Raw genomic sequence first — 12,626 nt, 5'->3', positions numbered from 1 at the left:
CTACCTAGATATCCCTAGATGTACCGATGGATGGGAATATAAATGTTCCAGATTTCATGATAACTACTTCTATAACTTAACTAACAAAATTCCCTTTTCTATGTGGCAAGACTATTAATTTCCTTAAAAAAAACCCATTTTGACAAAGATGAGTTTTTCTTAGCAATCATCAATTTTCCTTCCCTTTTGCATCTTCTTACGACTTCATTTCTCTCTGTTAATTTGAAATTCTTTTTATGTTTTTAAATTCTTTTTGACTTTATGCTTATGGTTTTTTTTTTGTCTTTTTCAAACCATAATATTAAACATTTTTCCATTATAGCATTATGCTTTGCTCTGTTTGGAAAGTTGTATTATAGGGTTATTCATCGTTTAGAAACTGGCTGAACAAATTATAGCATAGGAACATAATAGGACACCATTATAAGAAATATTAAAAGATAGCTTCATGGAAATCAGAATGAAGTGAGCAGATCTAAGAAAACAATTTATATTTTTACATATAAAAAGGACCAAATTTGAAAAACTGAAGAACTTTGATTAACACAATGAAACCATGATTTCAGAGGGTCAGTGAAGAAGAATGCTACCTGCTTCCTTATAGGAAGGTAATAGACTAAATGAGTAAAACGAGACACATCTTGGATTGATCAATATAGAAATTTGTTTTGCATGACACTATACATGTTTGTTACAAAGGTTTTGTACTTTCTCATTTTCTCTCCCAGAGAGGGAAAGTAAATGTTTGTTAATTGGGGGAGAAGGGGAAAGATTTAATTAAAAAACAAACAAACCAAACAGTTTTAAATCTCCATTCTACTGTTAAAGATCAGATGTTTAGGGGCAGCTAGGTGGTGCAGTGGTTAGAGCACTAGCCCTGAAGTCAGGAAGACCTGAGTTCAAATGTGACCTCAGACACTTAACACTTCTTAGCTGTGTGACCCTGGGCAAGTCACTTAACCCCAATTGCCTCGACAAAAAAACACCCCCCTCCTAAAAAAAAAAGATCAGATATTTGGCTCTTGAGGTGCATTTAAGCTTGAAGTGAAAGGGATTTTGCAAGTATGAGATTTCCTCATTAATTCCAAAATATTTTTTATCTTCAAACATACCCATTTAGGGGGTAATTGATTCTGGAATATTAGTTCATATTTTAAAAATCGTATTCTAAATATTTCAACTTTCTCTTCTGTTGAAAAGCTACTATTGTTGAAGAATGCCTTCCAAAAAGGCAACAACAAACACCCATTATGCAAAACTAAAGGCCAAATATCTGAAGCCTATTATAAAAAAGCAGAGGAAGATTTGCTAGATTACCTATGAAAGTGACAAACCCTACCATCAGCAACTGACAAATATATAAAAGTGAAAGAAACTTTCTTATCTTGGAAGCCCTAACACTTCCAATGAACTGTGTGGGTTCTTGCTCCATCAACTCTTACTACCTAAATCTTTTTATCATTCAGTCTTTTTTTTTTTTTTTTTTAAATTGTATCTACTTCTTTGTGACTCCATTTGGAGTTTCCTCAGCAAAGATATTGGAGTGGTTTGCCATTTTCTTCTCCCACTCATTTTAAGGATGAGAAAAAGGAGACAAATAGGGTTAAGTGATTTGCCTCTAGTAAGTATCTGAGACCAGATCTGAATTCAGAAAGATGAGTTTTCCTGACTCCAGGCCCAGTACTCCCTCCACCATGCCATCTAACTGTTCCTAAATCTTAGTCATTTTTATTCCCATTTTGTTCCTAATTTTACTGTTACTGGCCATCATAATATTAATAAGCTGACTGAATAAAGAAATAATAAAGAATAAAGTGAAACTTTGCTCATTCATGTGATATAATAAATTTATGAGAAGTTAGGCTTAGATGGATAATCCACTATGATTTTACAGATATTTCACATAAATTACAGTTTATAATGTCATGAATTTACTAGGAAAGCACAGATGTGATTAAAAAAACAAACAAACCTAAAGATCACATTTTACTAACCACCTATGAACTTCAATTTTTTCCCTCCAACTAGCCAATCAATACCATCCTGTACTTTTCATTCATCAGTCACTGACTGATCTTCACAAACTAACGTTTTCATTAAAAACAAAACAAAAAAACCTCATCAATTTTCCATTATATAGTTGTCTATGGTTGTGTTTAGTTAAACACTAATTAGCAAATATTAAGCACAATTTCTGAATTACATATTTAATAACTAGTACAGGGATATAATTTTAATATCTGTCTACACAAATATATTTAGTAGATGGGTAGAAATGGCAGTAATCTCTGACTTCTCTGCTTCTAGCCAGCTACTCTCACAGCTCATTCCCCAGCAAGACAAGTACCCTATCCCAATAAGGGAAATTCTTAGACAATTTAAGTGTTCCATAACTTCAATACTGTAGCATTAAGTTGAATAAGCACCAGATTTGAGGCTTCATGGAACTACTCTACAGGTGGGGCTGTAACTCACGGTGAGCTATAAAAAGCCAATGAAATCATTTGATTTGGCCCTGCCAAAGCACTTGGAGGTAATGATGAAAGCTAGGTACAACAACTTCCACTGCTTGAGTTTTTAAGTTATAATTCTGTATGACCCATAAATGATGTTATAAATATCCAAATTGCCTTTGTCAGAAAAAAGGTTCCCTTTTATTAGTTCAACCACTGACTATTTTTGCCAATTTTTTGTTCCACATAGACTACAGAGAAGATGAGTCTAAATTACTGATATACACCTGAATACAAACAACTAAAAGTTATCTGAGCTTGATTTCTACAGTGGATAAAAAAAAGATGCATAACTTCATGATAATTAGGCTTCTTGGCTGAAGAAACTTAATTTGAAGTTTACTCTATATTTTTAGCACAAAATAGTTATAAGATATTCTTAAACATTCCACTGACTCGTAAAACACACACAAAAAAGACTTAAGTTGCTTAGGCCATTTAGCTTAATGAAATAAATAATAATTTGTATTAAATTCCAAAATTTGAATGAGTTTATATATTCTGCTCTTCATTTTTTTTTCCTGAGGCTGGGGTTAAGTGACTTGTCCAGGGTCATCTGCTCTTCATTAATGGTTAAGAGAGTCACAAATGAACAACTTCTTCATATTACTACTTCAGTCTCTTAAGGGACAATGTTCTCTTCTATTTCTGATTGTTTAACATGATTATATTTTTAAAGCTGAGTTGACAAGTAAAGTTAGTTAGTGCTAAAATTTATTTTAAGCATTGTAGAAGGTGAAATTTCAATTAAAATAACTGCACTAATTTCTGCTGAAGTCAAAGCACAAGGTAAAAGGTGTTTGCCTGATAAAAAGAGAAAGTCAAAAAGGATACCAGCAGGAGTTTAATTGCTACTGAAGTTTTCAGCACTTTAAAGTAGGGACTTAGGAGTTTGGTTAAACTAACATATTTGACTAAAAAGTTCTCCAAAATCTCAAACAAATGCTTATTCAGTCCTTACTTGGAGATCTCTAATGGTTCTATTATTCTGAGGAGATACATGGTACTTCCAAGAAAGGATTGCAAATCTATTTATAGATAACACTGGAATTCAATCAAAAAACTCTTAATAATTTATCCTTTATATTTAGCTATTAATTAAAATATTAAAGGGCAGCTAGATGGTACCGTGGATAGAGCACTGGTCCTGCAGTCAAGAGGACCTGAGTTAAATTCCTACCTGTGTATGACTCTGACAAAGTTACTTAACCCCAATTTCCTTGAAAGAAAGAAAAAGAAGCAAAGAAAGAAGGAAAGATTAAAATATCTTGACTAAAATTTATTCAAGACATAATGATCCCTCAATTTCCTTGTTCTAACTACTGTAAGAAAAATACTCAAAGCAACAATATTTTTCAAGGAAAACATTATGGTAGAAGAAACTTAATTTCAATTTCAGTATCTATTAAATGTCTACTGGACACAAAGCTTATGTTCCATTGTTATGATACTATAAAGACAGACAACTCTTAGAGACTTAGGAACCTGATTGATACAAAGAACAACAACAATTCCAGGATAATGATGAAACAAGTCCACCACTGCTGGATAGAAGTGATGAACTCAGAATGTGGACTGAGATTTTTTTGTGTAGATAAGGTCAAGGTGGGAACTTGTTTTGCTTTACTACCCATGTCTTAACAAGTTTTATTTTCCTTATTTTCTCAATGGGGATGGAGGGTAGGAGGGGATAGTATAAATATAAAAATGAAAAAAAAAATTGAAACCCCAAATTTAAAAAAAATTTTAAATGCTCCAGATCACTAATAGCAGCAAGAAAAATGCAAATTAAAACTACTCTAAAGTTTTGCTTCATCCACTACACATTAACAAAGATAAAAAAGATATGAGAAGGCAATACTGGAGGGAGGGACTATGTGAAAAGAAGCACATAGAGGCCCTTCTGATACATTTGTAAAGTGGACCAACCATTTTGGATTTAAATTTGGAATTATTCAAGAAAAGTGATTAAATTCTTTATATTCTTGGATCCAGAGACTCACCCATCACTGGGCAAATGTACCAAGGTAGTCAAAGACAGACTATTATGGTCCAACATACTCAAAACATTTTTCAAACAGAACCCTGGAAACAAATTGGGTGGCTATCAACTGGGGAATAGCTGAAAAAACTATAGTATATGAATGTAATACATGGCAAAAGAATACAGTTCCCTACTAGTATAGCTGATAACTACTCCCTTCATTGTTAAGTTCAGGAGACCCTAAAAGTCTCCAATGGGAAAATTGACAGAATAACAGCTGACATTTATATAGTACCTTAAGGTTTATAAAAGGTTTATATATACACTTTCAATGGATCCATTTTGAAGAAAATTGCTGAATTTATGTGCATAAATATGTAAACCAGTTGGAACAGGTTAAATGACTTCCCAATGGTCAAATCCTAATACCCTTTGCCTTATACTATGCTGTCAATTAAATTCATAATAAAGAAAAGGTAGAATATATATTAAATTCTCCATTAATTTATTTTTCTTCCAGTGGAAAAGAATTGAGAATTGGAAGGGAAGATGCAGAGCTCAAATGAAAAACTGCACTGTTTTTTTTTTTTTTTTAATCATTTATATAGTGCTTACTATGTGCCAGGCATTGTGTGGAAGTACTTCATAATTATCTCACTTGGGCCTCATAACAACCCTTAAGAAATAGGTGCTATTATTTTCTCCCTTTTATAGATGAATAAAGTAAAGCAGAGGTTAAATGATTTGCCCTGGATCACACAACTTCTAAGTAAAGTCACATATATTACTTTTCCGATAGTCCCTGTTCTTAAAGTTTATTCCCACATTTGAATTCTTTCTTTATTTCCCATACCATTCACTTGATCTACTTCCTTCCTCACAACTGTCTTCCCTAAACTGTAAGACATTTGGTGGAAGGAATCACGGTTCACATTTGATTCCCTAGTGCTATATACATATTAGTTATTATTCAAATACCTAATTAAGTGGGATGTGAAAATAATCTTAAGATATGCACAGGATTTAAGTAGCAAAAAGAATGCATTCCAAGAATAAAAAAAACATGATGAACAAATGCAATATTAGAAATGAATAACATATATGGAAGACATCGAGAAAACAACTTGAGTGGAACTATACGATATATAATGCAAAGACAGGATACTGATTTTCTTTGTTCTTAAGGAGGACAAAGTCTTAAAAATTTGGATAAGTATAGAATTTCTGGGGAAATCAAGGTGCAAGCAAGAAAAAAAATAATGTTGTTTCTCCCCTCAAGGAGCTTAATTTGGAAGGGAACAGGGATATGTACAAATAATTATAAGGTCAAATATAATTGCTACAACAGAGGCAAAAAAGTACTACTGCAACAGAGATGAAGAAAGAATGGGGACAGAGAAAAAAAGTTCATCAATGATTTAATAGGCTGGAAGGATGAGTAGGATTTCAACATTTGAAAGAGTTCGTCCCAGGTAGATGGAATACCTGCAGGAACAGAAGTAGGAAAAGTTATGGAGTATCTCAATCAAAAAGCTTTTTGTGAACTTACTGAGTGTGAAGTAATGAGGAGATATTCAAATAGAAGTCTACAGGAAATGTAAACACAGACAAGGTGCTAAATCTGAGGTGGAGATGTAAATTTGCTTGGTCCCTAGCACTGAGGCTGAAGCTCTGAGATTATTAGTCTCCAAAAGAAAATAAAGAAAGGATCCTATAATCTTTTATTCTGAAATAAATTAACTTGAAAGTCACAAAATTTAACATTTCCTCGAACAAATAGAAACAAGAGAACTTAGCACCTAATTAGCAAGAATAATTAAAATAGGAAACTACCATATCATTGTAACAGATTCAGCACCATCTATAAGCCACTTATAGTAACTAATTCCTTCCCCTAATTAATTGAATTTGACTTAATGAATCACAAAGTTGACTAGGGGGGTGTTTTTTCAAGCTGCTCCCTCCACCGCCAGAATAGGAAGAGGAGAAGAGGGTAAGAGAAGGGAAAAGGAGAGGGATAGAGAGAAGGAAGGAAAAAAAAAAAAAGGGACAGATATTGGGAGCAAACTCCAGTGAGGAGGAAGGAAAAAAGAAGAGCAGTAAGTATAGGCCACAGAATAATGAGAAAAGCAGGAGGAAAACCAGAAAGTATAGTATAGTATTAAAGAAGCTAAGAGAAGAGAGAGAGTTCCAAGGAGGAACACATATATCTGTGTCAGGAAAGCACAAATTGGTCAGCACCTCATATCTATAATGAGGAACTATGTGTAGAAACAAACAAACAAAAAAAGAACTTGTTTTCAAGAACAGGGGTCTGCTCATATGACCTCTTCAGAAGTGCTGAACATTTACTCAGTTGGCAGCTTTCAACAATGACTAAATAAGCAATCTGACCTAATGTTTTGAAGTACTTTATAAAGGAAGGTGCTATACAAGTACATATGTAAGAGGCAAATGAACAACAATGAAGACAGCAAAGAATTTTAGTGTGCATTCAAATTGATATTTAGATTAACTTGCAAGTAAGACACTTTTAAGCATAATGGGGATGGGAGGGTTGGAAATCTGTGATTTCTTTTCTTTATGTAACTCTAAATGAGCAAACTCATCATTAATGCAGAAATCAGCACCTGCTAGACGTATTATATTTAGAGAGCTCCTTGGGGCACTTAGAGATTAAATGACTTGTTCAAAGACAAATAAAAGCAGGTCTTGAATCCAGGTTTCTTCCTAAGTTACATTAGGCTTTCTATCCACTCTTTTAGGACTGCCTTAAACATATACAATTTTTAAGTGAGTCATAATTCCTTTTCTACCAAAAAACATATTGTGAGAAAACACATTCTTTCTAAAAGTAACCAAATATGAAGATTTAAAAGAATACACTAGGATTCGCTTTATAAAGCTTTTTGAAAAGAATTCATTTGTCATAGTTTTAACTTTTTTGAAATTGATGCTAATCACCTAAATTATGACCCATTCATTTTACTAAATTAGAAAGTAAATGTGCCCATCAATATAAGAAAATTCAGCTTTTTCAAATACTAAATAAAACAATTTTTTTTAAAATTAAATGTAGAACATGCTATTATGACAACAGTGATACCTAGTTTCCTGAAATTAAATTGAGAGCTGACAATAACCAATTATCCAGTGACTGGATGTTTCCATTCTATTGAAAAATTGAACTACATCAAATTAGATAAGGTATTTTATATACACACTACACAAAATGTCCAGCTGGTAAGTGGACTATATAAGCCATTCTCATCATCAGAATGTCCTTTTTTTAATGTCAATAATCTTAGACATGAAACCATTCGGCAACACTAAGTTCTGATGTGACTAGATTATCTCAAAATCTAAAATTGAAATGAGATGCTTCACAGCTAATATAAAAGATAATCTATGGAAAAGAAAAAAAAAACCTAAAGCTGTAGTGGTTTTCTCCTTTGTGTTAAGGAAATAAAAGTTAAGAAACTTAAAGAATTTAAAGTCAAGAGTCAAATTTAGAGTCAATGCTATCTCCTTACTTTACCAAATCTTGTTGCTATATTAGCATAAAATAATTCTCATTATCATTGACTAACATCAAAATTAAAATTATGATTAAATTAGGACCTGAAAGTTTAACTACATCATAATCTCCATCTAAAACACACACATACAAAACCTGAAGCACAGCCAAACCTAGAGATCGAAAGGTGATTCCATAATTGTGTTTATAGTTTTAACGACAATGCCCTTTCACATTTCAATTTATGGTTTGTTTGATTCTGCAGAAGTTTTGGTAATTCTTATTTTAAAAATTGTAATATAGTACAATTTTGTGAGAACAAAGGTGATAAATACACAGCTTATTTGAAGTGATAAATGAGTTTTATCCTCCAATGTCAAGTAGATATTTATCATTTGGATATAAAAGATAACATCCTTTTAGAAAAGACAAAATATCATCTCTGTCTAAAGTCTTATGGTTCCTTAAAGAATCTAAAATTGCCCTCAATTTTTTTCCATATTAAGGAGACCTTACTTATTAAATTTGTAAGCTACCTACCTAATTTGTAATGCTTACTACTCAAGTGTCCTAATGACAAGAATTCACATTTCCAGAAATTATTACCAACAAGACTCGGCATAAGCTTTTTTTGGAACAAAATATTTCCAACTTATCAATCTGTGGAGAATATCTGAAACAAGGAGCCTTAAATACTTTTCAGAAAAAAGGAAACCCAGCTATTTAGAAAAATGCACCAGTGAGTCTAGCATATGAACATTTATTCAACAACTATCACTTGACATTTTTAAATGGCTGCAGCATGATAGTCATAAAGCTAAGGGTGCCTGCAGAAGCAGAAAAGAGCGGCCTCCTTTACTCGCATAGTGGCTTTCCTCCAAGACTTTTTGAGCTCTTTACAAACATTAAATACCTCATTCTCTGCAATAACTACTGGAGGCTGATAAATGACTTATTCATTATTAAGTGACTTGTTCAAGGTCAGAGAATGGATCGGAGACAAGAAATAAACTCAGATGTGGGGACTCTGGTTCTGCAGCTTCACTCAAAATAGCACAGCACCCCAATGCAGGATTCTGGAGCGTGTCCAACTACAGAGATGGAAAAAATGACAGCCTTCGTCTAATAACTCTATGGCCAGAACGCCTGTTTTTGAAATGGATGGGATGTCATGTGTAGCATCCACAACTATAAAGAGCGAAGCTAAACTACGCTAGGGTTCCGATTACCCCGCCCCTTCCAAGCTGTCTAGATTAAGTCAAACAGGGGGGCGGTTTAAGGGAAGCCTAGAAGAACGAGAATAAGGCCCGAGCTTGCGAAAGGAAAGGAAGGTTACGGATGGCTGTCCGAGGCCGGGAAGCTGTCGTGCACTGGGCCATCTTCTCCCCACGAGGTCATGACAGTTCGTACTGAGTTCTCTCAGCTTCCCTTAAAAGACCCCGAGGAGGCTGCGAGGAATGCCGTCCCGGCCCTCCCTCAGGTCCAGGCACCAAGGTGTCCCCGCCCCGCCCTCTTTACCTCCCTCCCCTCAGGGCGCTCTCCCAGGCGGATCGTTTTTTAGGGTTACGACAGGCGCCGTGGACGTCAATCATGGCAGGTTTTTCGGGATAGAGGACCTTGGCCTTGACCTGCGCTTACCGTGGAGTAGGTAGGGAGGACTCACTTCGCTAGCGCCTTTTCGTTCGCCAAAGGCCCTTCTCCCGGGAACCCACGGAATCAGCCATCGCCGTCCAGGCGGAAGCGAGCCCGGCTCATCCCCTTTTTCCCAAACTGCACCGCGACGCGGCGCGGCGCGAAACGTCATCCTGAGGGGCGGGGCTCTCGCTTGGGCCCTAGTCTCTGCACAAGGTTAGGAGGCGATCCCGCAGGGAGGAAACAGGAGCGCCGCAGAAGAGCCTACCCAGAGAGGGCGCGCTTCCCCCCACCCCCACCCTCACCCCCACCCCCACTCCCACTCTCTTCAGGCACGTGCGCGCGCTCCAAGCTACGCACTCCGGGAGCGAGCCGGCCCCCGTGATGTCAGTGCGTGTCCCGCGCCTCGCCTTCCTGCGTCCCGCAGCATCCCTTTCTTTCGCCCCTCTCCACAGGCTCCTCTGCGGGATACGGCGAGGACTATGAACTTCCTTTCTTTCCTTCCCTGCTACGAATTTCTCTTTCTTTTTGGTTAGCTCAGCTCATTTCAGTTCAACAAACATTTTTCAGGAAAGAAACAAAAACAAAAAACCCAGCAACCCTGTCTTCAGGACGTTTACATCCCGGTCCGGAGATATCTCCCTCTGAATTTTGCAAAACTAGTAATAAAGGAATTACATGCTCCAGTTTAGGTTAAAAGTTTTTCACCTTTAGGAAGGTGCACGTTTCTGCTAGTATTAAGTTAGCGGCATGGGAACGCTATTCGAGCTACTCGTTTCCCTCCTATAAAAAAATTTTTAACTGAGGAAATATTCTAAAAAGTGGAATTGACACTCTGATTTCATAGATTTAGATGCTCTGGTAGTTCAGTTTAGGTATTTTTCCTTTCTAAGTTTTCAGACTGAAGCCCACCCACGACTTCTTCCAAGACCCTCGTACCTACCTCCCTACCGGACAGAAAGGCGAGCCAATGCCAGGCTCTTGTCGGCAAAGCTTGACCTCTTCTGCTGATTGTGGGACATGAGTACGATTAATTCCTTATCCCTGGCCTGGCTTTGCGGCGACACGGATCTGTTCACCCAAAAGAAATGTAACAAATGTAATCTTTAAAGAGCCTAATTACAACTCCTACTCTCACAGAAGAATTAGGCTCCGACTCCAGGAGGAGTCAATAGGAATAGGGGAGAGGCCAAGCCTCCATGAGTTTGCTTAGAGATTGAGACTCTAGCCAGCCAACTTTAAGTAGCTTTTAAGATTATTCTTTAGTATTCCCCAAAAGTCTGACACATTCTCCCACAAGCACCTACAGAGACTAGAGGAAAGTGGATTCAGATCTACATACCTTTCTCTCAGTCTTCACCTTTCTTGACTTCTTTAACTAACACTACTCACCCACCTACATCCACCTCTATTTCAAACCTTTATTTCTGCTGAGAGTATCCCAGACTCTTCAGAACCCTACTTTAGCAAAGAATTAAAAGCAAAGTAAGAGGCTGGAGAAAAGATTCTGACCTTAAAAATGACTATGGTGACAAGGAAGCTCAAAATACACACTCAAAAAAAGATGAACAAAGTCAAAGGTCACACATCCAAAGACTCCAAGAAAAATAAGAGTTACTCTCAGGCCATAGAAGAGCTCAAAAGGGATTTGAAAAGAAAAGAGAGAAAGGAAAAATTGGGAAGAGAAATGAGAGTAATTCAAAAGGAAGAACAAAAAGTCAATGAGGAGAAAGAATGGTTTAAAAAGCAAAATTGGACAAATATGAAAGGAGATACAAAAGCTCACTGAGGAAAATAATTCCTTAAAAATTATTGAATAATAAGCCTGAATTTAGACATAGCTGCAATTTGGATTTTCAAACATCACCCCACTCAGCAGTGGCTAATTCACTAATTCTTAACTTATGAACCTTTGAGAAATGTAAATATGGGTGTTACCCAAGAAATGATTCATAGGCAATTATTTTATGACAAAAGTTAAACTCATAATACATCATCAATAGTCAATCTTCATTCCTGAATTATAAAAGGAGGTAAGACATATACTGCATATATCACACTTTGCAAACTATAAGGAACCATGTATATATCAGTTGTTGTCAGTACTATAACAAATGGATGGTTCAGGTGCTATGCTGGTATCAGAAATGTGCCAATTGGAGTAGATTGAACTATCTCAAGAGAGCTAGGTGATTGTTAAATTTTCAGTGTGAACATTTAGAAATTGGCAATTTGCAGTATTCTGATTCTACAAAAATTAAAAGACTTAGAGAAGGTCAAACATATTGGGGTTCATTTCCCAATGGAAAATACCCATGTATAATGGGTTAGAATTGCATAGAATGGGAAGGCATAGAAGGGCTGTAGTCTAACCCTATGGAGGTATCATATAAGTCAATAAATATACCTTTTGAGCTATTAGAAGAGTATTTTTATTAAGGTGCTAGTGATCACTGGTCACATCTCTTCTACTTCAAAACTTCAAGAATTTGATCTTGTCAATGTGTTCTGATCAAGAGGAATAGGATTTCTTTGTAGAAGAATGTCCTTCAGAGAGCACTCAATGTTAGGAAGTCAAAGATAGGAGGCCAAACTGAAAGCAAAGAAATGTATCAGCATGCTAAGAAAGATTGCTCTCACTGATAGCCAATTTGGTTTCTTAGAGTATAGATTTAGTTTTTATAATTTTCAGGCCCATTTAAGAGTATAGAGTGCATTATGCTGCAATTTAGGATAAACAAGCAAAGACTTCACAAGACAGAGAGGAGTAGAGAAAAGAAAGATCATCTAAGAAAAAAAGTGAGGGAGGGCCTCTGGGAGCAAATTTGTCATATAGGTTTTATAATTAGAATGAGAAGACATCCCCTGATCAAGAACAGAAGATAACGGTGGTTTCTAAATACTTCCACATCCGGGAAAGAAGTCCTTTTAGTCAAAACTATTGGATTGAAGTAACCAATTATGCAAGACTGTATCTTTT

The 12,626-nt window shown here is 36.0% G+C and overlaps 1 protein-coding gene across 1 annotated transcript in view; it reads right to left on the bottom strand.

Moving 5' to 3' along the window:
• USP8 (ubiquitin specific peptidase 8) overlaps window positions 1-9,971 on the bottom strand; it is a 62,254-nt gene extending 52,283 nt beyond the window's left edge. Inside the window, exon 1 of the mRNA XM_074294485.1 lies at window positions 9,653-9,971. The gene's annotated coding sequence lies outside the window, so the exon portion shown is untranslated. The remainder of the gene's footprint in view (window positions 1-9,652) is intronic.
• Between the last annotated feature and the right edge of the window lie 2,655 nt (window positions 9,972-12,626).

This window comes from Sminthopsis crassicaudata, chromosome 2 (assembly GCF_048593235.1).
Source record: "Sminthopsis crassicaudata isolate SCR6 chromosome 2, ASM4859323v1, whole genome shotgun sequence".
NCBI classification, from domain to species: Eukaryota; Metazoa; Chordata; class Mammalia; order Dasyuromorphia; family Dasyuridae; genus Sminthopsis; species Sminthopsis crassicaudata.
Note: the sequence above shows the minus strand (reverse complement) of the source record. Positions and strands in the feature narration are given on the sequence as shown.